General features: G+C 28.2%; 1 protein-coding gene and 1 long non-coding RNA gene across 5 annotated transcripts in view; one reads left to right on the top strand and one right to left on the bottom strand.

Moving 5' to 3' along the window:
- The window catches only part of LOC111674594 (homeotic protein proboscipedia), an 88,820-nt gene that overhangs the window by 45,202 nt on the left and 16,962 nt on the right, over positions 1-26,656 (top strand). The gene's annotated exons all lie outside the window — the stretch shown is intronic.
- Positions 15,025-15,634, bottom strand: LOC124419705. The gene is made up of 3 exons (XR_006940766.1): positions 15,493-15,634; positions 15,228-15,428; positions 15,025-15,166 (listed from the first exon to the last, which is right to left on the bottom strand). It is a non-coding gene; the product is annotated as an uncharacterized LOC124419705 (long non-coding RNA).

The following is a 26,656-nucleotide window of genomic DNA, read 5'->3' as shown; positions in this document are numbered from 1 at the left end:
TATAGATCAAACCTTAATAAATTTGTACAGCTTTTATTATTTATTTACATTTTTATGTAAAAGATGCCGACTACTGGGTGATGCCGACATTAGGTGCATTTACCCTATCTTTATATTTGTTTAATAATAATATATATATGTATATGCATGTCTAGTTTAAAGAATACATTGTTGTTTTTTTCCATAATAATGACTGATGTTGGTGAACAGCAAAAAGTGTCTATATAATTTTAGTTATTTTTTATCATGTTCAGCTGTTTTTTCGTAATAAAGAAACCATGAATGCGGCCATAATACATACTACTTATGTTTTGTTGACGGCTTCAAACAATAATTTCCTTCAATTTTGCTGCACGCACACACAAATTCAAATACATACGTACATACTATGTATTTATATACAAATGTACTTTAATACAAAAATATTTTTAAAGGTACATACATATCTCAAAGTGACATGGCGTCGTATAACCATAAATATGTTATTACATGTAGTACATATCCTGTACATACTTTATATAAAATATACCTATTTAATATGAAACCTGTACATAATGTGTATATAAATAATCGTACATATCCTTGTAGGACTATTACATTTAAACGTATTTTATTTGTTTGTAGTTCATCAGTATTGTGTGTTGGTAAAATATTTTTTCTGTTTTTTCCTTTTAGTTGACACCCATTTAATGGAAACATTACACATTCACTGCTGTTTTTGTATGTGTATTTTTACCTTTTCTGTTGTTTCTACCTTTTTGTCAATGAAAGATATACATAAATATATGAATTAGTTTTCATGACATGACCTTAGTTGAACTCTGTTTGGGTGGAATATTGTTTATCTAAGTAGTAAATGGGTGTAATGAACCAAGTATAATAAATACTTAAGAATTGTTTTAAGAAAAATTAAAGGATACAAAATGTATGCAATTTTTTTATTGCTTATTGATCAATTTTTTTCTAATTGAAATATGGGAATAAACTGACAGTATTACCACTTTGTAACGTAATTTCTGTTGAATCGTTTTCAATTCCGAGAATTGATATAAATATTTTTTAAAACGTTTGTAATAACTAGTTTTTATGCAATAAATTCTAATTTATGTTAATATAATTTAAGAATATTTCCTATTATTTAATTCATGTTACAGCTATTAAATCATTTTAGTATTACATAAGTCAAAAAAATCATACTTTTTCTGTGCCTTTTAAATTAAATTAGCTAAATTCTATACATTTCCATCCGTCGAGTACAAAAATTTTTGTTAGCTCTAGTTTTTGAGATATTTCGATTTTTGTACAGACTTTGTTTACGCCACTTTTTTGAAGTTTTTCCTTAAATCTGCAGAACAGGAACTAAAATCTAAAGGATTTTTTAACAACATGGGAATCTACAAAAAAAATATCTTTTTAAAGAGCATAATCATGATGACAATTATTGCAGTAGAACTAGATTGCCTCGCAAGGTTGTTGAAAATTGATCCTTTTTTATTTTATCCTTATAACAATACTTTGGGCTAAATTTATTTGAGTTTTTCCATAAAGTACTACCAACACAAACCAATAACAACATTTTTCGGTTAAAACTGGAAAGTCGCAAAGAACGCAATGAAATATTTCGGATTAAATTTTGTTTGTTATTTTTACATACTCATGAATTCAAAATATTATACAACTCACAATCAGTGCCGTAACGTTGTATGTCGTAAGGTTTCACTATTCTTCCGTTTTTGTGTCAAAAGTTTTGTTTGAGAAATATTAATGACATATGATGATACAACAATGCGATACCGACAGTAAATTGGATAAATGCGATGTCCTTTCTATTAAAAAATATAGTTGTTGATGTTTTAAGGTGCTTGTCATGATATTTGTGAGAATCTTACTACTTTCAAAGTTACATATTTGTATATAGATTTTATGTATCATGATGTATGAAGAACGAATATCGTTAAAAGTAAAAAAAACATATAAACGAGAAATAACGAATTTATTTCAAAATATTTCACAAAATTTTTAACAAATTTTCAATTGTTATTTAATAATGTTAATTTCGGTTATTTTTAAATCGATTTACATTATTCATTAAATAATTTTTTAGATTTAAGATAACTCTACTAACATACAAGCTAAAATATCAGAAATAAAAAGGGAAATAAATAAATAATATAGCACCGATATATTTATGCAATTCTTTTCACAAAATACTTATGGGAAAGCTTTCTGTATTAGTAAACACATACTATGTACATACATTATGAATGTAATATGAATTAGAAAATGTTACTTTTGACGTCAATTTATTATGATTTTTTTCAATTTTTTTATTTATTTATTTATTTATATTTTTCGGGATTTAGAAATCCCGATCCCGATATCAGGATTTATTTAAAAATTCCGAATCCCGGAATTTTTTAAAATCAGTCCCGATTGGTATCCCTAGTGTCGTCACTATATTGTAAAAAGAAATTAAACTCGATTACCATAAATTAAAGTTAAAAGAATACACCGAAAAAAGTATATTTAACAAGGTATCCTGTAATAACTGTCATCATGATTATACTCTAATGATATATGTTGTTTAATAACTCTTTAAATATTGGTCCGGTTCTTAGAAATTAAGTAAAAAATACCAAAAAAAATTGTCTTAAAAACCGTTAACCACAATTTTCATAACAATTTTTGAACCCAGCAGGTGAAAATACATACTTTTTTATTATAAGTCTTTTTCAGTGTTGTCTAGTGTTATTTTTCGACCAAAAGAAAATTATTTAAAAAATAAAAACAAAAATTTATTTCCTAATTAATTTTTGTTACTGACAAAACCAGAGACGGAATATAATTGTTATTGGTACATTTTTGTACTAAAAAAATCAGCATAAAATATATATTAGCAATGTTTTAATTACACTAATACATTTATAATTATTGTATCTATCTTGTTTGTTCAATAATTTTTTTTGTTGATTTTTATATTAAAAATCGAAAATAACAATTAGTTTTAATTTCTATTATATTACTCAAATGAAAAAAATATTTTTGATTCTTAATATATTTGTTTTCAATAAAAGTTACAGAATATTTTTTGAAAAAAACTTCAAAAACATTTTATTATTTCCACATAAGGAAAATAAAAATCGCTCAGTGATTTTTAATTTGAAATTGAAATATAACAATCTTTTTATGATTTTTACTCAAGATTTGTATTTCTTATGGCATAATATGTAGTAATTGAATATAGTTTATAGTTAACAATGGAATTACACATAAATTAAACCCATTAAAGCACATGTAATGGACATATTTATGATGTAAATAAATATTTAAATATTATTTATTTGCTATTTAGTTTTAGTAACAATAATTTTTGCAAAGAATCTACAGATAGACCTAAGGTCCGTTAACACCAATTTCAGTGCGGAAAAAGATCTTTCCACACTTACTTGGGTAGCGGGTACGCTATTAATAACGTTTGCAAGTTTATATAAATAAGGATGGGAATATTTCTTTTCCTCTCAATATCTCATTATGTCCATGTTGATATTCAACGGTTTTGGGTTATATAAGTAGTATATTAATATATGTGAATATGAATTTAACACTAAAAATTACGTACTTTTTTGGAAATGTTGAAAAATTTTCTAATTAATCTTTTCAAATGGTTCCTGGCCCTGATCATATTATTGGGGTTTTGAAGCAAAATTCTTCGAAGTCTTGGATCTAAATATAAGGCTGACAAAACTATATCATTGTCCAATAAATGTACCTCTCTTTTCTCCAAACAATCCACTAAAATGATACTATAACTAGAATTCATTGCTTTTACCCTTAACTTCATTTCCATCCATAATTTATAAAAGTCACTAAAATATAACTGTTCTTCTTGTAACTTTAGCGTAGTTATATATACAGGTTCTAAAACATGTATTAAAGATTTTAAGTCATCCCATTCAATAGAAGTAAGGTTTTTTGATTCTAAATGTGTCTCGCAAAAATTTTGAAAGTTTTAAAGCTTTTTCATCATTTTGAACGTTGAATTCCAACGATTTGCTACATCTACTTCGGGCTGAGGTAGCTTTAGATTTGAAATTAAATACCTAGTTATACAAACCTTCTTAAAAACAAATATATAAATATCTTATTTACTACTATACCTATTAGATGGACATCTAAGAGATTTTGCTAATTCACGCGCTTTTGTTACAAGTAGTTTTGAATTTAATTCCTTGAAAAAATCTTTTACGCCTAGTTGTAACGTGTGCTGCCCACATCTAATTGATGTGATAGCGTGAATTGAATTGTCTTCTACAACATTACAGAAATCACATTCTTCTACCTCAGTCAAGTTAACTTCATTTAAATTTTCTACGGTTTTCAACATATTACGTCCGTTGTCTGTTGTTACACAGTAAATTTGATGTTTAGAAATATCAAAATTATTTAAAATTTCTTCCACTTCTTGCGATAAATTCGCCGCAGTATGCTTTCTCTGCAACTCTATCATTGCTAGAGTATAAATAATAATTTTATTGTTGTTGCAAAACTGTGCATTGACACCCAAGATACTATGGTTGAGGCGTGTTGCAGTATCAATTTTTAAACAAATTATACGGTGTTTTAGGACAGTGCGAATTGCTTCTTTCATTGTTGCATATTCATCCGAGACCAGGGACATAATGTTTTTAGAGGTAATTGGATTCATATCAAGGCCAGTGAAAATTTGTTCCGTTAAAAATTTAAAGGGTTTTGAGTCCAAAATTGCAATGGGTAATTTTTCATTTGTAACTAATTGTACGCATGCCTCCTTCACATCCTTTTCAAGCATAAATACCGTAATTTTTTTCTTCTTTACTTCTGGTCCTTCACTCTTCTTATTTTGTTCCAAAATTTCAAAAATTTCAATATGTTTGACTTTTAAATGTCTCTGTTGATTTGTTAAATAATTTCCTTGCAGAACGATTCCGCAAATGTTACACCGCGTATTATTTTCTGCAGTGTTCACCGTAAAAAAATCCCGTACACTAGTATTTAGTTTTCGGCCCATTTTTATATCATTTATTATTATTGATTTTAATTTATTATATCGTTAAATATTAAAAATCTGCTAATGATTTTTAAATTTTCAACAGGAAATAAATATGTAGTTTGATTTTTATTTTTGATTTTTATTTGAAAAAATTAAAAAATGATTTTTAGTTTTGATTTTTATTGAAAAAGTTTTCATTAACTGTTATTTTTAATATAAATAATAAAAATCAAAAATACTTTTTTTTAATATCAAATATGAAAAAAATTTTAAATAATTTCTTTTTTCACAAAATATAATAAAAACAAATTTATAATATGAAAAACTAATTTTTTTTATTATAACAATTACTGTCTCTGGACAAAACAATGGAAATTTTAGTATTATCTTAACAAAATTGGTCAGAACTTGTCAGAAACTCAGAATATAGTTGGGTATTTTTTACTTTGTATTGCTGCATGACATCGGAGATGTATTGAAATAATAATTGGATAAAAACTTTCATTTGAAAAATTTTGCTATTCCCTTATATCCGCATCCTAAACGTCCTCCTATTAGACCTGAAAGGAAAATTTTTAAGTCTATCTCTTGGAACTACTGTTTTCAATAAATTTTATATAGGGTTGAAATATGGTGAATAGAAAGGCCACTTTAATACAGGTATAACATTCTAGTCTAGCCACTCGATTACAACTCGGAAGTTGGATTTTAGGGCTAAACTTAATACTCTTCGGGGGCAGTATCTTTCTATTTTGTCCGCCTTACAATTGTCCCAAAACTAAATGTTTTAACTAAATTTGGATACGTCCAAAAAAGGTATTAATTTATATTAATTCGACTTGTTTATGTTATCTTTGACAATGAATAGACGAATATAACGATTCTTTCTAAAACTAAGAGGTTTTCCCGCAGGGAAAATCAAGGCCAACCTAATTTTTCATGTAATTTTGGAATTTTTCGAATTCTATTGTCATCAAATTATCCTGTATTAGAGCAGTTTTATTAGGTCTTCAAATCATATGTTGAGTTTTCACTGTATCTTTCTAATCAAATTTTTTAATATTTTTGAAAGTGTTGATTTATTCATTAAATATTAATCACAAATCAACAAATATTAATTAAACTATTAAAAGAAAATCGTTTCTTATTTTGCTTTTTAAATCGGCAAAAATATAAAAAAATGTATTACAAAATTATCAAATTGAAGAATACATTGAAATAAAAGTAAACAACGATGTTTTTACACAGTTATTTTGCATAGTAAGAGTCTGCTTTTCTGTAAAAGTTAAAAAGTTTCCAATGTTTTGTCAGCAGCATAAAAATAAATAATAGTTATTTGTTTTCCTTTGTCTGAATTTAATTAATTATGTTTTTTTTATTTTGGTAAATACATGTATATCAATAAAAAATAATAATAATAATTTTTATTAATAAGTCCTTTAGACTTAGATTTGAGCCTTAAATGTAAGAAATAAAATAATTATTCGAATTTACACAAACAATTTTTACGATAAATTTTACTTGATATAGAGCAAAACATATTTGATGTTAAATACGTATATGGCAATAAATATTATATTTGTTAAATCATTCAACACTAAACTAATTGCAAAACTGTAACCGTTTAAAATGCAATTAATCACCTTCAGCACCGAGTGTTATTGTTGTCTGCAATTGTTGCTAGCTGAAGAATTTAAATTTCTTTAAAAAGCAAAAAACAAAAAACCAGACCTAATTTTACAAAAATTTTTCAACTACCTACTTATCTTCCTACACATTTCACTTGAACACTGAAGTTAAAATTAAAAACAAAGTAGATAAAAATGGAATACTGTCACGACGGAGTTTGTCTAATGTTTTGCTTTTGTATCTATGTGTATTTTAATTTGTATCCTTTTAATTGCAAACAAATGAAGATTCCAGTTGAGCTAATTTAACTGAAATTAAAATATATTTGCTCACAAAAGGAATCGTAAAAAACTCTCTTATGCAACCAATTTAGAATAAACAATTAGAGGATTGTTTGTCGCTGCTTATTTATCAACGGCAAAAGTTTCAAATCTCGTAATGCGGTTTAAAATATTGACTACAAAACATGCAGTTTAATCACTTTCGACATGGTGATTAAAGTCTTAAAATACTTGGATCCATATATCTAAAATAATTATTCAGATCATACGCACACACAAATACACGCATGTAGAGTAATTGAAAGCTTTTTAACGGTGTGTTAAATGAAATATAAAAATATGTTGCATACTCACCCTCTTTTCGTGTTTTTATACGTTTGTTGGCAAAACAGGAAAAGGAAGAAGGCGTTTCATGTTGTGTTGAAAGAAGTGTGCGAGCTAGACTTTTGTTACAAGATAAAACGCACACACACACACACATACACTGATACACACACAACCATACAGGTCTATTGCCACCACCCACAGGATGCACGCAGGATGTTGAAAGTTTGTTGTGCCACTTTTTTTCTACATATTCATTTTTTGTTTCTTTTTTATTTTTAACTTCTGTTTTTTGTGTTTTGAAATAAATTAAAAATATTTTTGCGGTAAAACTGAGATATAATTTTTATAACATGCTATCTTATGTTTTAGTGTGTTGGTAATAGAGGATGTTAAAACATTTTCAAACATTCTCTATATTTGTTCGCATATAATTATAATCGATAATTTTATACAAGTTCGTAAGTTTTTATTCAGATTGCTATTAGGACTTAAATTACTCAATCTTTCATATTGTTTTTATTTGTGAAAATTAGACTTTTACCAGACATTGGTATACTTTTCTAATTTTCCATTACATTTTGGTATTGAATGGAACTAAGCAAAATATGTATATCCATCCATTTCCAAACCGCTTAATTCGATTTAGGCTAGGGAACTATTTGATGTTTTAACAGATTCGACTGTTGCCGAATAATTTAGAATTATTCATTTATTCTAATTACAGGAATTAAACTTTAGTTGGTATATGATTTGTAACGCACAAAAATATTTGTCCTTAAATTATGCCCGTCCGTATGTCCGACCATGTAATGAAACTGCAGGACGCAATTTTCAAGATAATTTTATGAAATCATTAAACTTTGTTTTATATAAGTCACTTATTTGAAATTTACTATGTTTTACAAGTATAAATTCGTTGTTTGGAAATCGAATATTCGGCCAATTAATTGACCCAAATATTGCCTGATACAAATTTAAAATAAAACTCATAAATAAATATGCTTCTATATAGTCAAATCATACAGAGAACCCTCTAATAAAACGATGCTAAGTTTTTCAAAATGGTCTGAAACGTGTAAATATTTTATCCATGAGGCCATAGGACGCACCATAAAAAATAATTAGTTTGTATATTTTGGTTTCCCTGGTAATTAGCTTGTCATCCATAAATAGTCTTTTCATCCACAGCATACAACAGCGCATAATTCCAGGACGATCAATTGAGTGTAATAAGGAAGTAGTGTAGTGTATTAATATATTACAACTCTACTATTTAATGAAAATTTATTTTTACAACGATATACATTTATCCAATAGCAGCAACATGTTTAAAATTGGAAACAAAAAATCGTAAAATGTATATTTGATGAGGAGATTTACATAAAATAAAACTTTTGATACTTTGTTCAGGAATAACAGAAAATAACACAATACGCTTTTGTTGTAATTGTAAAATAATAAAAATGGTAGAAATATAAAACTTTGGTTTTAAAAGGAAAAGGAAGTAATGTTTAACCCCCATATTCATAAATGCTTAATAAAGTTATTGATGGTTTATTGTATGAATTTTGTATGGAAAATGTGCGTAATAAACCTAAAATAAGCGATTAATATCTTTATGAATACGGTGGTAAATCTATGGAGATTTAATAAGAAAGGTTTGCTTGAATAGCAGCACAAGGACATAATCAGTAAAAATACATTTTAAACCAATACTTTAATTTATTAACATACATAGATAAGTACAAATGTATGTACTTATATAAAATCATTGTAATTCTTAAAGTAAGCAAAAATTAAACATTTATAAATTTTTTTCAACTACCCCTGTGTTATCTTGGACATTGGTTTCACTGTGAAACACATGTAAAATCCGCAATTTAGGATTAATTTGTAATTTTGTTTTTCTATGTCTATTTGACTAATGTTTGACTAATGTTTAGTGTCCGTTGCCCCAATGTACATACAAACACATACATAGCAACATACAAATGTGTTTGTGCATTTTAGCCACAAATGTTTGTTAACACTGACACCACCGACTGTTTTTACTACTGAACTAAACGCTAAACACATCATTACACTGTCGTTTGTTTGGATTTTTACTCTTATCGATTGTGTCTACTTAATTCACCTTGATGAAACGGCAATCGTTTCCTTTCCCATCAATTTGTATAACATTTTTTTCTCTGACCATACGTATTGATGGTAAATATTTTTTCTTCTTTTTCGTCTTCTGTCTGTCTGAGAAATTGCTCTCCCTCCTTCACTTTTTTTGAGATTTGTTATGCTTAAAGAAATATTTATACCCAAACAAAAACTACAGACCCTTAACTTTAATAAACAGTTTTGTCCGTCCATCGTTTGTCTGTTTGTGTTCAAGCCCACATGTTTGCATCATTAATCATGACGTTTCAAAACTGACACATTCGGTCGATCAGCAGCGCATCACTGAAACTTGTAACAACGAAAATTCTAAAAAAAAGTACTAAAATGTTTGTATTAAATGCTTCAGATATTTAGTTTTTCATTGTTTTGCTTTAAGGTGTATTGAACGAATTTAAAAAGTAGTGATATGATTCTGAGTTTGTACTTTTATGTTGGCTGCTTAGGAAATATTGACATTTAAATTTGACAATGTAAATGTCATTTATTTTCAATCATAAATAAATATTTTCTAAGTTTTATACTATTACTTAATTATAATATTTATGTCAAAGTTACTTAAAAACCAAAGACATTGTCCTCTGAGTAGATAAATTGTTATTTTATTGTAGTATATTATAAAAAATAAAAAATTAATTGATAATTACATAAACACTTTATAATAACACTTGTTTACAAATATATATTTTTTCCTATTCGTCAAAATTTTAAGATAAAAAGCTTTTAATTTTGATTACTCTTCAGGAGTGTTGATTAAATATTTAAAAATGAGCACTGATGCTTCAAAATTTTTTTGAAAAAATTAATTTCAAAAATATTATTGACAATTTATTTAAAAATTACAAATTTAAGGATTTAAATATATATTGAAAATATATACATATACAGTGATTCAAACCCAAAATCAGACACGATTTTCAATTATTTTAAATTAAACAAAAAATATTTTAAAAATGACTTTTTTGAAATTTTAACTATTTGTATGATTTAATTGGTATACTAGCTTTTTATTTTGATACAAATTTACAAAACTTTATTTTTCTTTATAGAAATATTCTACATTAAAGAAGATATATAAACATTTTAAAGTCAAAGGCAAAATCGAACAAACAATTTATGTTCAGATTTTTCTACGACTTTGCATCTTTAACATTTAAATGTATCTAGTTCTACTCTCTTGTGTATTTCATGGTCTTTTTGAAGTTAGATCCAGAAACAAGGCATCTTATTATTCGAATAGGATGAAATAGGAAATATGTACCAAATATAAGTAAAATCGTGGATAACGATTTCGTGGACAACTGACTGCGTCCTTGACATTATTAGAAGGTATGACAAAGAAAATAGTTTGAAAATAACCACGAGGTGATACAAATCCGTCTAAAATATACTTTTGGGCTATAATAGAATGTTGAAACCTAAATGTATAAGAAAGTCGGCTTTAGTTTAACCACGCTCATAAATTTTTATTGTCAAGTTTTGAAAACGTTCGTTTTATAAGCCCTAAAAACAAGACTTTACGATTAATATTCATATTAGTAAAAATAGAAAATTTTTATGTACGATTACTGAACTATAAGCAAAATTATTGTTGCGGATTTTTATCACCTCGAAGAATGTATGGGTTCTACTTTTTTTAATTAAAATGTTTTCCTTAACATTAACGCTTTTATTTTCAAATTTTTTTCTTTGTCATAACTTCTATTAATATCATTAATGAACGCAGTCAGTTGCCCACGAAATCGTTTACCCACGGTTTTACTTATATTTCATATTTCATCCTAGACCGCTGCTGGAACTATCTTCATAAAGACACCATGCTGTGGGTAGTCACCTTGAGTCTTCGGGCACGGTGCAGAGGCTTAAGCATCCTAAGGATGTGAACTAAGAACTGTCCTCTCCATACCTCACAGCGGCTGTCCTCTATGTTAAGAGCGGCTGTGGGGTAATGACCATCTTCGGTCGCCTAGTGATGACGACCTCAAATTGGTAGCGTCTGTTCCCTTAGTTAGGGCGGCTACCAAATCCCTCCCCTCCCTTCTTTTTTCGGTCCGGGACTGTGCTTTGGGTTACCTAGCACTGTTAAGGGTGACCAAAAACAGACAAAGGACAGGACACGAAACAAGACGAACGGAAAAGGTTGGCGGGCTACAAACGCTCTCTCCGCTATGTCAGATCGCTGGACTCTAGTGACCCTCTAGGGACCTACCACATACAGAAGTATTGGGCAATGCTAAATACTACTGTTGTGGAGTTCAGGCCAGCCACGACTAATACGGAACCAAACTAGAGCAGGCATGAAACCACATCTAAACATGTGCCCCATGCTAGCACTGGGCCGAACACGATCACCATCTCAGAGAATTCTAGCGTACAGCCATCTTCATCAAAGAAGGCCACGTCGGGACCAAAGAGAGATGATAACCAATGCGGCATGACAAAGTCTGCTAGCACAACACCCAATCGACTGTCTGCTTCTTCCTCTTCTCGAGGTACAGCGACGGTCACCAAAGGTCCAGCAAGCAGGCCTAGTATAAAGCGGCAAAGGTCAGGTGAAACGCAGGTGTCTGAGGGTAAGCGGTCGAAACCATCAACTAGCTTAACATCAGCACCTGAGCTGCAAGTAGCCATTGTAGACCGTAGTCATCCCGATGGGAAAATGAGTACGGACAGATGGCTACTTCTGGAGGAGAAGATCTTGCGGGCTAGTTGACGAACTTGTACGCAGTGAGGATGACTCCTTTACTGTGTTCGACGGCGCCAAATACGAAGAAATACTTAAGTATCTAATATAGAATTAAAATTTAAAAATGTTTTCATAGTCGGTATGTTTGGGAATAAAAATAATTACTTGGAGATGTGTACTGAAAAATCTGGCAACAATGCTTGTAAGTCATGTTTAACAAGTTATACTTGTCGTAACTACAAACAAAAACACACCGCTCTGCACTCTCCAACTTATACTCATTCATTTACACTTCTCTACATTTTAAGGCAGTAGAAAAACTCTGAATACGTACCAGGTATTTAACCCCCTCAAGTCACAAGATTTTTTTCATTTTTGTTTTTTTTTTCATTTTAGACATAAATCATTTAAATCACTTAAACATGCATATGCCTCGCGTTAAGACATTAAATAAATCGCTTTGTTGTTGCCAATGTTACTTTGGCAATAATCTTTGTACAACAATTTTTATTTGAATAGAAACAAACACATTGACACATGTTGTTGTAAGAAGTATTACAAGTAAACTTACAGCAATAACAACACAAATATCGCATAACTTGTAAATACAACTAAAATACAATGTATCTCCCATTCCCCCCTTCTTGACTTGATTTTAGTATGAATACTACTTACATGTTGGTTTTGGTTTGAACAACATGTATATATGTGAGCTTGTTTGTGTATTTCTAATATAGCCAAATACATGTTCATGTGAATTTTTGCCACATTTTATATGCTAGACCATATCGAACAAAGTAAATTCTAACCCAGTTTACTAAATGAGTTGAGGGGATTTTCCTACTGGGTGAATAAAAACATTCAAGGAGAAAAACGAAAACACAAGCACTGGGTGTTTTAAAAGATTTAAAACATAAAACTACGATAAATTTTGACTTTATTGTGTTGAACTTTTCACGGATATTTTTTTCTATTAAAGTTTTTCTCTGTGTTAAAAACAACCATATTTTAGATGATTTGTGAGCTTAAAACAGGTGGTAGAAACAATCTGTCACTATAGGATTTTGAATTCATACATGTATTTAAAGTCACATACATACTTGCACACATTTTATGGACATACATATGTACCTACATATATATGTATATATTTAGATTCGGTTGCACGTATTTGGTTTAGATCATACAAGCACAATTTAAAAACCCCCTACGAATAATGTTTTTTTTTTTTTGTTTATTTTGCTGTAATTTGGCGATTCATTTATTTCCTTACAAGTATTGCATATTTTGCTTAATATAATTATTATTTTTCTGTTGGAGATTTTTGAACTTTCAGATATCAAAAATTAAAATACTATCGACATTTTTTATATTTCCACCATCAAAACGTTTGAAACACATTGAAATATTAATTGTAAATCTACAAAAGTAAAGTTAAACATATCAAAATCGGGCAATTTTAAATCATTTATGTCTCATAAGTTTTCTCAAAGTAAGATCTGAAGTCAATTTTTTCAAAACCAAAATAACAGTTAAAAATATATTTATTGGAATAAAATTAGGAGGCTTTAGTCTTTGTAAATTAACAAATTTTAGTTTGATTGGAACCGGTAGACTGCAGAACAGAGTTTCAACTTTGTCTGGTTACTGAAGTGGTCTCTAGGGGTGCATATGTAGATTGGGTGTGTCGGATTTTGTTTTATATACATGTGTCGAATTATTTAAAAGTGTACTTGGTTGTATGGTGAATATGAAAGGTAACCCATACAAGTAATTAACTGCTTAGTTAAAGTATACGTGTTTTTATCTGCCAAATATGTCTCTAGGCGCTGTTGCCGACTCGACAGGGGAATTCTATTTGATTGGTTGTAAAAGTAACGTTCTTGAATCTAGGATGTTAAGCAACGGAGTAGCAATGGTCAGATAACTCGATTACTTAAGCAAAGTGCTTCTTCACAAACCAACAGAACAAGCACCAGTTTATGCTGATAATATTTAATAAGAATTGTTGCTTAGAATAAACAAAATTTTTGGATTTATATTAACATCTTCTAACATTTATGGAAAATATATATTTAAAGTTACTTTCGATTCGTATAAAAACTTTTTTAATTTTCAAGTAAGATTAAAAATTCTTAAAAGCTGTTTAATGATCTGAGTAGAAATTGTGTAAAAACTTTTGTAATTTACAAATAAGATTAAAAACTTCTCAAACAAAACCTAGAAAAAATGCCCGGAAGTGGGCTAGTTTTTTAACCATAAATTTTGCTTTCCATCCAAGATCCAGTTCAACCGCTGGCATTACTTTATACAACAACTTTACATATAAAAGAAAACCAACAACAAGAAGCAATTGCGAAAATAGTAGACGACAGTTTACTGCGATGGCAAGGAAGTAAGACATTTCATGTATCGTGTAAGTTGTTTTTTCTTTCTTCACTTATTCATTTCATTTCTTTGGGTATTTTTTAAGCTTCTCATTTTTTTTGCCGTGGCCATTTACTTGGTCACACACTGAAGCATGGAAAATGCAAACAACCTTCTTTGTTGTCTTCTTGTATCATGATGTCATGTCTTCTAATACTGGGTGGTCATGGTGTTTCACTTTTTTCTTTCTGTTCTATGGCGATTATGAGCCCTCCAAACTGTTTGGTCTTGGTCGTCTTCATCTTTGGTTTTTATATGTGTTTTCTTACAATTCAACTTACAGATATAAAACATGGTATTTTATTGGTATGAAGGCTGAAGCTGAATGACATTGCATGAACTTTTCATTTTATATATTTTTTGTTGCTGCTGTTAGTATTTGCAGTTGTAATTGTATGTTTTGGCGGTTTTCTCTCAAGGCGATTTTTTCCTTGTGGTTTATGGGTGCGAGAGACAAATGAAAATAAAGAATTTATTTTATTTTTTGTTTTGTTGCTTTATTACATGCGATAAGATAAAATAAATGTAAGATGAAATGTTATTATTTCTTTATGTACATAGTTGTTGTAAATATAATATGGTTGTTGTTATTTTGAATTTATTCGTAATTGGTGCGACAGACTACAGTTGTGAGAATAAAAATCTGTTTTAAAAATGCAAACTATATTGACTTTTGATTTACCTTACAATTTAAGTTCTGACATATTAAGTTTTGTCGCGTAATGGCAATCTATTTTTATTCCGATCAGTTTCAGCATTCTCCAGCTGGAACCAACAACTCCTTGGCAATTCTTATTTTTTCTCTTCAACAAAATAAATAGTTGAAGCGTCTGAAACGTTTTTATTATGTCAAACATCCGAAATTAGTTTTGTACTGTCCCCACTTCCATGATAAGAGAAAAGGGATCGGTTATAAGAGGAACAGTATAGTCTATTTTACCACTCACCTTTCGCCATAAGTTTTTACTTGGTGTATCAAAAGACGTTTTAAGTATTCCAAGTGGTTGGCATTGACATCGGTATTGACTGGTATATTGAAGAACCCAATAACTTTTTTTCAATGTTTTTTTTTTATTTTTATAAATCCTTATTATATTTCTAAACATTTATAATCATTTTTCTTTATTTGAATAAAATCATATACACATTTTGTCAAAAAAAATTATTAGACTTATTTTCATATTGCTATCAATCGATCTCGACTGGGGATAATTAAATGAAAAAATTTAAATGTTTCAAAATATATTTCAGAATTAAACAAAAAAAATATTTTTTTAAAATATTCGGAAATATCGGACTTATAACTCTGGTGAAAGTGACTTGAACGGATAAAGGTGTTCTTAATTATGAATATTACAAAAACCGAAATCAAACATTTTCTGGATATATGAATTAACTGTTATATTTATATTATTATGGTCGTTCCAAATATTGGTTATTTTAGAAATTATTCTCATTACTTGAAGCTCATTCACCTATCATTTTAACTGTATTTAAGCTTTGCCTATTACATTTTCTCAAATATTTTTCATTTGTCGATTGTCATGTAGTTTTTTTTTTTTTTTGGTTACACATTTCTAGCATTGTTTTTCCTTTTGCAAATCACAAGGTGGTGGGACCTTAAAACATGGCATTTTATTTAAAGTAAGTAAATGCTCGTATTCTGGGCCTTAGACGTCTTGTGACTTTGCATCTTTTGTTATCCTAAATTAAATCAGATGTGTTTTTTTTATTTTTTTCATACAATTACCAACAATATTTATTTATTTTCCCCCTTGGTGGAGTATTACTTGCACGTTGAAAATGAGAATGAAAATAAAAAATTATTAATGAAAACGTAATCGAGCTGAATATCCTCCTTTTGACAAATATTTTGTAAAAAAAAATAATAGTAAAATATCAGGTTCAACCATTTGCTACTAGTAGATTTTAGAAGGTCCTATGACATTAATTTTTGAATTACAAATTTGGCTCGTTTAAATAAATATACAATTCATAATAGATATTGCAGCGTTATATTTTTTATGTCATTTATTTATTATGGGTTTGATTTCAAAACAAAAAACGATGTACAACGCTACGAATCAGATTATGGATTGGACAAATTGTTGTACCCCGTCAAAATCTTTACTTACCCCGTAATTATTAAACTATTCCTTTACTTAATACTCTATTAAAAAGTTATTTTATCATTGTGTTTTATTGGCTTTCGCTTAAATGTAAAATCAATATTTCTTTTAAAAACTTCTATTATCGACTATGGTTAGAACTAATACCACGCTATAGACAATTGGATCTAAATGCTAAAAAAATAACAAGTAATGTTTGAAATAACTACATTACATACAATATTCATTACTAGAATATTTTACTGGGCGGCTCAAAATATTCTACTAAACTCCGGATTTATGCACTTTGTATTAATTTATAAAAAAAGTATTTGGATTATGTACTAAAAGACAAACTTTAGTTTTAAGTACGAAATATATTTTATATTTTAAACTCTCATTTTTATTAGTCGGCACGCGACATGATTATATTGCACAGAGAATAAAAGTAATTAATATTAATTTCCAGTTTATTACAAAACCTACTAATACAATATTGTATATATTACAAAAAACCACAGAAAAAGTATTTACTTTTAAACTTTTTATTAACTAAAAAAAACAAGTTTTATTCTAGTAAAAAATCCTATTTAACTGTTAAAATTTAACAATCAAAGTGAAACCAATCTGTATTCAGAGGCAACCAAAAAGAAAACACGTAACAAAACTAACCGCTAATTTGTCAAATGTCCGACTATACAACAGTTTCTTACAACCTACTCACCAAACCATTCAAAACCATCCACAGTTTTTTTTATTCAAAAGCTATACTGATATATATTTTTTTCCGTTTTAAAAGTTAAAGCCTCTACCGAAACAAATACAATTTAGAAGAAGCGCAACGAAATGTAAAAGAGACTTAAAACGTTATGAAGATGGCTTAAAAACACAAACACTTACCAATAAACACACTTTATAATCAATCCTTTTATACAAAAACCGAAGTCGTACAAACAAATAGAACCCAAACTTCATTTCATAGACTTTTTGGAAACGGCTACACAAACCAAAATAAAAAACTACGAAAAATACAAAGCAGTTGAAAATGTTAAGAAGAAGAAAAAAGAACTTGTTGAAAACAATCAATCATTCACTCATTCATGTACAAAAGACTATAAGTATTTTGCAAGACATTTGAAAAAAATACAAGTGACAACTAGTGAGTAGAGTTACGAGTGATGGAGTTGGTTGGATGACTGGCTGCTTCGTCAGATGTTTGGTGATGTATCATCTCACATCAAAAGTCATGGATGGTTTGAATACAATTGTTATAAATATTGTTACAAAAACCCTAAAATCGTATAAAGAAAAGCTGCTTAATTTTGTTTATGTTTAAACACCCTACACCCAACTGAAGGTATTATGTGCTACAAACTGTTAAAGTTGAGTTATTGAGGAAAATAATCTTCTTCATAAAAGCTAAAAGTAGGAATGCAACATTGTGTGTCCATGATAATCATCGATGTTAAAAAACATCGGTAATGTGAACGATACATCGATGTTTTTCTGATGTTTAAATTATACGACATTTAATTTTCAAAATAGCCATACATTTTTACCCCATTATTCGTAACCAATATTTTATTTTAAAAATGGTTTATAAAATAAAATTTTCATAAACTTTACACTTATTTATCAAAATTTAATTTGTTTGTTGTTGCTGTAATAATCTGGCCCCTAAGTAAAACCGTCTTGGAATCGATGACGATATAGAGTACTGTACTGTAGTTAAAAGTTTGGAAAACAGAAATTTTATGTCCTTCCAAGCATAGCATCCCATTTTATTGGTGTAAAAGATATTAGTTTCTGTTACATCTGTGTACCTACTTTTGATAAATAACGTGAATCACACTGTTAAAAATTGGGAGACTATATTTTAATTTTGTTTTCCGATTAGAGAAAAATATAGAGATGAGGTACAGTTCTGTATTTTTTAAATCAATAACAATTTCGAAATATTTTTTGTTAAATTCTAATATTGATCTATCGTTTGCAGCTCTAGCTATAAGTAACATGAAAACCAATAGAAATAGAGTTTCAAGTCATTGGAATTGGAGTGGTATAGATGTTATAGACATTTTCAATATTTTTTAACAATACCCAGCAGTTCTGTCGCACAGTTCCGAACCATATATTTAACCTACAAGTTAGAGTTACTTCTAGCCGACGGCTGTCCAGGTGACTAGCTAAGTATTTTAACAATTGCTTGTCCTTCGAGGAAGTCAATCGTCACCGCATAGATTACAAAGAGATAGACAAAAGGCTTTAGTTAGTTTTTTTAAGTTTCCACTCTCCGTTTACAAAGAATACATTCGTGAGGAAAGTATAATTAAAACCAACCAGATGGTTAACCGATAATAAAAATCACTATCTTTTCCTAATAGATTGACACATTGTCGAAGTGTTGGATATTAACTAGTCTTATATATAAACTGTCAAGACAGAATAGGTTTTAGAAAAGTCGACCAAACAATACAAAAAATATTTATAAAGTTTTGTATCTAAATAAGTTCATGATTTACAATTAATTGCCCGTATTTAAAACTTTTGAATGTTTGTCTGTAGAATTTTTTAAACCAGTACAGAAATAAGGAACATCGAAAACAATAACCTATAATGGTATATATTTCTTTCTTTCATATTTGTAAACTATTAATTTGATGGCAGTGTTTTTGTTTCAACAAAGATAAATATATACTTAAACAGTAAAACTTGCTTATAATGAATATCGTAGGATCAGTAAGCGAAGTTTATGATCAGGGAACAATGTATATATAACAAAGAAAACATTTCTCCGCTAATATCCACATTATCCAACTTCAATAAAAGTCCACACTTCCGAAAATTCGTAATAGTTAAGTTTTACCGTAATTTGAATACTCTTTAAAAGCCACTACTCTATTTACTGAAATAAAAACGAATGTATATGCATTTATTATGATTTTTCTTTTGTCATGCGCGGTCTAAGTGAGAAAATAAGCTACTTTGACAGATTCAATGTCTTGTCTTGTTGACAGGTCGGAAATTTGTTTGACGTTATTCATATCTCTAACAATGTGTCTGGCTACAAGTGTGTTTGTGTACATGTATGTACATACCTATGTGTATTGTGAAATATTGAGTATTATTAATGATTATATATATATTTTTTAAATTTTCTTTTTGTTTGAGCTCACTGATGATCGCATTGATTTCTGTCTTTATTTATGATTTTTCTATGTGTTGTCGGTGAATATAACGCTTTAGTTTTGGTTTGTATTTATAGTATTCCTTGGTACATACTTTTATTTCCACAGGTATTTGTTAAGAAAATTTAATGCTTCATGGCTTATTTTCTTGGTCTTTTAGCTGGGAACACGTTAACACATTCAGTCATTTATTAATTCATTCATTCATCAATCCATCTATTTGTTCATTTGTTGCCTATTGATGGAAAAAGCTTCTGTATTTTTTGAGAAAAAAATAACGATTATTTTTAATATTGTTGAGTAATTTACATGGTTTCAAGTAACATTTGTTGCTGGTCATGTAAAATTTGAAAGTATTGAATGTTTACACCGTCCGACAAAAAGAGAAAAAATAGTTAGACATGAACCGGATGATATACGCCCGATGCAATAAATTTTATGGAAAAATCCTGTGTCTTTTTAAAAGTATTTCAAAGTTTTAAAAAGTACATGTTTTCAAAAAATATTTTAAAACACTTTTACCAATTAAAACAGTCAAATTTGGTGTCAAGCCAACAAGAAGAGTTGGAAAATTTTTTGTATTTTTTTTATACTATTAGGTTGAAAATCTGTCAAAAATGTCTTTTAAACTTCTTGTCCTTGAAAATCTATAATGCTGACTGAATAAACTAAAAATAACACAAAATATTTTGATCAGTAGAAGTATTTAAAAATATTTTTTGAAAATTGTACGTCTTAAAACTTGGAAAAAAAAAACTTTAAAAAGGGCACAGAATCACGAAATGAATAACTAACAAAGCAGTTTTTCTCTATTAAATTTTAGGATTACAAGAATGGATCATGTACTCCAATACTTTTGAAGGGAATGTAATATAACACTAATCATTTTGATATTTTTTATGTACTAGATTGAAGCAATCGACAGGAATTCATTATTGGGACTTTTGCGTAAATAAAAAATCGAATAACAAAGTTTTAAATTTAATATATTCGACATAAGCTGTATTTATTAAATTGAAATAAATAAGCATGTTTCGTACTTGATTCCTTCAATTTATTCAATGTCTATATTTAGCAGCCATTTTGTATTAAATTTAAATAAAAAGTAAACTTTTTATCCCTATCTAACGGCAACAAAAATAAACTTAAAATTTTAACAAAACTCTTCAAATAAACATTTTCGCGCAATGAACAAACTTAAATATGTATTGAGGCAATAACTTTATGAATGTACATATACAAACACACATACATACAAATTCATCCTGTTTTTATATAAAATGTAAATTTTTTGAATTATGTATAATGAAGAAAAAAGTTTCCCTTGTTTTTGATTGACAGCTTCCATCCATCCCTGATGGATTTTTATATAAAAAATTTTTGAGAGCGTCATTTCAAACTGACAGCATTCATTCAATGTGGCTGAAAATTATTGGCTACAAAAAAAAAAACACAGCAAAACAAAATTATGAAGTTTGTTTTTGTTTTCGTTTAAAGTGAAACGGGCTTAAACGATAAAATAAGGATTTTGTATTCAAACAAAAAATAGAAAAAAAAAAATTATAGAAAAACACTTTCACAAACTCTGACATTATTTTGTAAGTTTTCTAAGGGATTTAAAATATTCCAAAGTAATTGAAGGAGATAAAAACAGAAGAAGGATTTTTAAAGTTTTTCAATTTAAATAGATTTAATAAAGAGAATATATAATATAAATGTCTTCCGCCTTAGTAATGATAGATGCAAGTTTAAAGTTAACATTTTAATAAATATTTATTTTTACAAGGCAAACTACTCAGTTTCAATCTGATTGTAATAAGTTTAATGATTTTTTCCTTTATAAAAAACTACATATTGCATTTTTTAGAACGTTTACGTGTATTTAAATTAAAAATTCAAATGTTTAAATAAATTGCATAAAATTACATGTTACGCTTTTGACGGTTTTAAACACGCAAGAGATTAATTTAATAAACGGTTTCTTGGCTTGATTTATTGTTGAGTTCTTAAATTGAATTAACTGCAACTAAATTTTCTCATACAACAACTGCAATAACCAATGGAGTACCATTAATTGTAACAATTAAGGTGCTGGCCATATAAAATTAGAAAAAAACCAGCTTAAAGTTTAATTAAAACAGTTTATGTAATAGCTGATCAAAGTTTCAAAATGAACTGTAGAGAAATACATACATATGTATGTAAGAGCTAATGTAAAAATTTATTTATATAAATTTCACATAATCTTATGAGTATCAAAATTGCAATACTGTACAATTTAATTTTAACAATTAATGCATGCGAAAATTACTGTAATATCTAATAATTGGATCTAATTTCACATTCGTCACGAAGGAATATAACACGAAGGAGATAACTTCTAGTTAGCAATTGGTAACCCATTGGTTTAGAAACAAGTTCCATCACTACAGCTAGTATAACTGGAAAATTTGCCTTTATACCGTGATGTTATTTAATCGCACAAGTAAGTACTTATTACATTTATGAGAAATTTCGTCTTCCGATTTGAATGAAATTTGAATAAAACCCTGTATGACCAAAATATCGAACTTTCTGACTCTCACCTACAATCCAATATCGATTTTTTGAGGTGGGTCACTTGACATGAAATTCTTCATATATATTTTTCTACATTTTTGCTGTTTATAGTGAATGTTTTAAAAATCTTTATATATATATATATATATATATATATATATGTATATATATATATATATATATATATATATATATAATATATATATATATATATATATATATATATATATATATATATATATATATATATTATATATATATATATATATATATATATATATATATATATATATATATATATATATATATTATATATATATATATAATATATATATATATATATATATATATATTATATATCTTAGAAAATTGTCTGAAAATTCTATGAAAAACAACATTGCCTTTTAGATATAGAAAAATTTAATTAAATTTTCATGCATTATACTACAATTTAACCCCGAAATCCAAAAATGTCAAAACACTAGTTGTTACATTTTTAAAGTGTCATAACACGTTAATCACTATCTTATTTGTAATGAAAAACCTTTTAAAGAATAATATTGAAAGATATAAAATTATATATTTATAAAAAGGGTTAAACACAGACGCCCACCTCCATAGAATGTCATTCAATTATTTGATCTGTAATAATGGTATTTGTCAATTCATTGTATTAAACAAAAGATATTGTATTAAAACAATATTCTTTTGGTTTCAATCTAATTTTTTGTGGTTTATTACAGAAGAAACATGAAAAATTGTTGGCACAAAAATTAAATGTCTTCAATCATTTTTTTCTGGAAGTCCTTCTTTTCGAATGTTTGTTAAAATAAAAGTGCGTAAAATGTGTGCAGGGATGATGACTTTGTGTGACAGTTATTTGAAAAAAAAGAATAAAGAAACACATTTTGTTAGACAGATTAGTTTTAATTAGTGTTTAGAACAAAATACTGAAGATAAGATGTTGAAAACAATCAGAGAAAAAGGGTTACAATAGAACTATTATAAGTTTTTCGTAACTAGAAGGAATAAGAAAAAAAGGAGTAAAGAGGATAAGCTTAAACAGCAATTAATTAATGGCTGATAAAAATTGGATTAAAGGGAAGAGTGTTGGATTTAAAGGGCATTTGAGTTAATTTGCTGTAGAATTTTAAATTCTGTAAATTCCTAAGTAACTTAAATCAATTATTATTATGCTTCCATTATCTGAAGTTCCTCAATTCTAACTCAGATCTGTAACTCTGATTTTTTCTGTAACATCTTGAGTTTTTGTCTATAATAGTTACACCCTTGGTTTTACCGACTAGTCAGTTTAAAGTCAGCAGCATTAAAATGTTTTTTAATAATTTATAATGATTATGTTGGCATCATAATACATATTATTCGAGATTTCTATTGTCAAAACAAACTCTGTCAGACTGCAAGATACAAATACGACCATATCATATATTTTCCTTTTTTGTTTTCATTCTTTATTTTTCTTCAATCAAATCGGATTTGATGCGTTACTTTGTAGTCGATTTTTTTCTTTAAATTTTGTCAGTAGCACATCATTCGCATTTGTCGTAGCTCGTATAGATAGATACAATTTAGTTATATAGATACAAATACACTTTATACATGATTACGAAAAAAATACTATGTACATATTTCTATGAGAAATTGACTTTTTTGTTGTTGCTTTTGTTGCTGCTGTTGCTCAAAAGCCAAAATGATTAATGATTGTTTCGTTATCCATACATGTGAGATGCAAACAGACAGATTTCTTGTAGTATGATTTGATATGATTTCTCATATAAATACATTTCATGTAGATCTTCTGAATCTGTATGCTTCTGTATTTGTGTTTTTCCTGTAGATGTTTCACTTTTTTATGTGTGTGTCTCAATAGTCCTTGATATGAACTAAGAATGCAATCAAATAATCTGTTTAAAAAATTATTCCAATGTTCCTTTGTATTTGCAAGTTAAGTAAAAATAATGCTGAGATGGACAATCATTGTTTCACGTTATTTGTTAAAACTTATATTTTATATATCCAGAAGTTCTCAGTGATTTAATTGTCAAGAAATGCTCTAAAAATTTGGATTATATAAAGTATGTATATATTAGTAATTAATAAACCCCATCTCTGACTTACAGTAGCATTGAATTTTTTCATAAAAACTTTAAACTAAAAAATTATACCAAGAAATTAGCAAAAAAAAAAAAAAAACATTAACAACAACAGCAGTTGGATGGCAGAAAGTAGGCTGAACTAAAAACAGCAGCATCCGTTGCAACAAACATTAGACATCAACCATCCATATCGATACTTAAACTTGGCTTTATTCTTTTCAAGATTTCTTTTCTTTTTTTGTCGGAGTTCTAACCAATCAATTGTAATGTATAAAATACATTTTCTATGGCTATTTCTCAAAACATTGTTGTTTTAAATATTGAAAAATTGTATCGTTATGCCAGTTGTGTGCATTGAATAGATGAATAAATGTTGTTCGTTCACGCCTTTTGCATCAGTTGTTGCTTTACTTTACTTTGCCTTGAATTGATTTCATTTGAATATTTAAATAAATTCTTGTTTTTCATTTCAAACTATATTTTTTCAACAATTTATGGTGTAATCAACACAATTTTTCATTTTCCAAAATCTGAAAGTAAAATATGATGAATGTAAAAGAAATGTAATTGAAAAATGTCTTTAACAATTTATGCTAGTTTTTCAGAAAATGTTTTGATTTTTTTTAAAGAAAGTTAAGTTGATAATAAAAAGTTTCCACTTTTATGTTGTTTTTGCCGGAAACAAGAATATTTACATTTTATGTGTTTTTGTGTGTATGTAAATTTATATGAGTTGCTACCGTATTTAAATGTTTGTCCCCAAGATAAATTGGGGTCATTTCAGTTTTAACATTTGTCTCGTTGTACAGTTGGGTGCTTTTATTTAGCCCAAGGTGTTTTTTTTTTTGGTAGTTTGTCATTTTGTTGCCCTGCAACATTACTTTGTAAACACTTGTCTGTTTTTTCCATGTTAGTTTGGGTGACGATTGTGTCTTTGGTCGACCACTTTTCAACCAAACGACCAAGTGGTCAACAATTTAACAACCCACACACACACATGTCCCTAACGTTAGGAAATTATTTCTTTTAGTTTTTCTATATTTGTATGTTTTTATAGTTTTAAGCCTAACTCTATATTTTACATCAAGTTGTTTCTTTTTTCTTTAATCGATGTTTTTTAAATACAAAGAAATATTTTTATAAATATTTAATAATATTTTGTTAAAACTTGCCGATTTTATAACATTTGTTGTGTTACCATCGAACTCTTCTTTCGCCTTTAAAAGGATTTGAGAGTAATCATTATTGTATTAAAAAACAAGTAAGAGTTCTATATTCGGCTGTGCCGAATCTTATATACCCTTCACCATGATGTGTTTAAAGCCTTTTGTACCTTTTGAAGAACGAAAAAGTACCAAAAAGTCCCCATCTATGGGTCCTCAGTTAATCCGAGCCATACAAACTTAATTACATGTTCCTAGGTTCAATATTGTAGAAATTGTAAAAAGTACCTTTTGAAGAACGAAAAGTACGAACTTAATAACATGTTTCTAGGTTCAATATTATAGAAATTTCAAAAAGTACCTTTTGAAGAATGAAAAAGTACCAAAAAGTACCCTTTCATGGGTCCTCACTTAATCCTGGCCATACATACTTAATTACATGTTTCTAGGTTTAATATCGTAGAAATTGCAAAAAGTACCTTTTGAAAAACAAAAAAGTACCAATAAGTCCCCTTTTATGGGTCCTTACTTAATCCGGGCCATACATACATAATTACATGTTTCTAGGTTTAATATCGTAGAAATTGCAAAAAGTACCTTTTGAAAAACGAAAAAGTACCAAAAAGTCCCCTTGTATGGGTCCTCACTTAATCCGGGCCATACATACTTAATTACATGTTTCTAGGTTCAATATTGTAGAAATTGCAAAAAGTACCTTTTGAAGAACGAAAAAGTACCAGAAAGTCCCCTTTTATAGGTTCCCACTTAATCCAGGCTCTACATACTTAATTTCATATTTCTAGCCAATAACAAAACATTAGTGCTGCTCTCGCTCTGCTACTCTTGCTCTGCTGCTCTTGCTCTGCTTTGCTTTTGTAAACAAATTACAATAACAATATTTACCGTATTGTTATGTATTTTGTTTTTGTTTTTTGCAGTTTCTGTCTGAGCATGAATAAAAAATCTAAATTTTATA

Source organism: Lucilia cuprina, chromosome 4 (assembly GCF_022045245.1).
Source record: "Lucilia cuprina isolate Lc7/37 chromosome 4, ASM2204524v1, whole genome shotgun sequence".
Classification (NCBI taxonomy): domain Eukaryota; kingdom Metazoa; phylum Arthropoda; class Insecta; order Diptera; family Calliphoridae; genus Lucilia; species Lucilia cuprina.
Note: the sequence above shows the minus strand (reverse complement) of the source record. Positions and strands in the feature narration are given on the sequence as shown.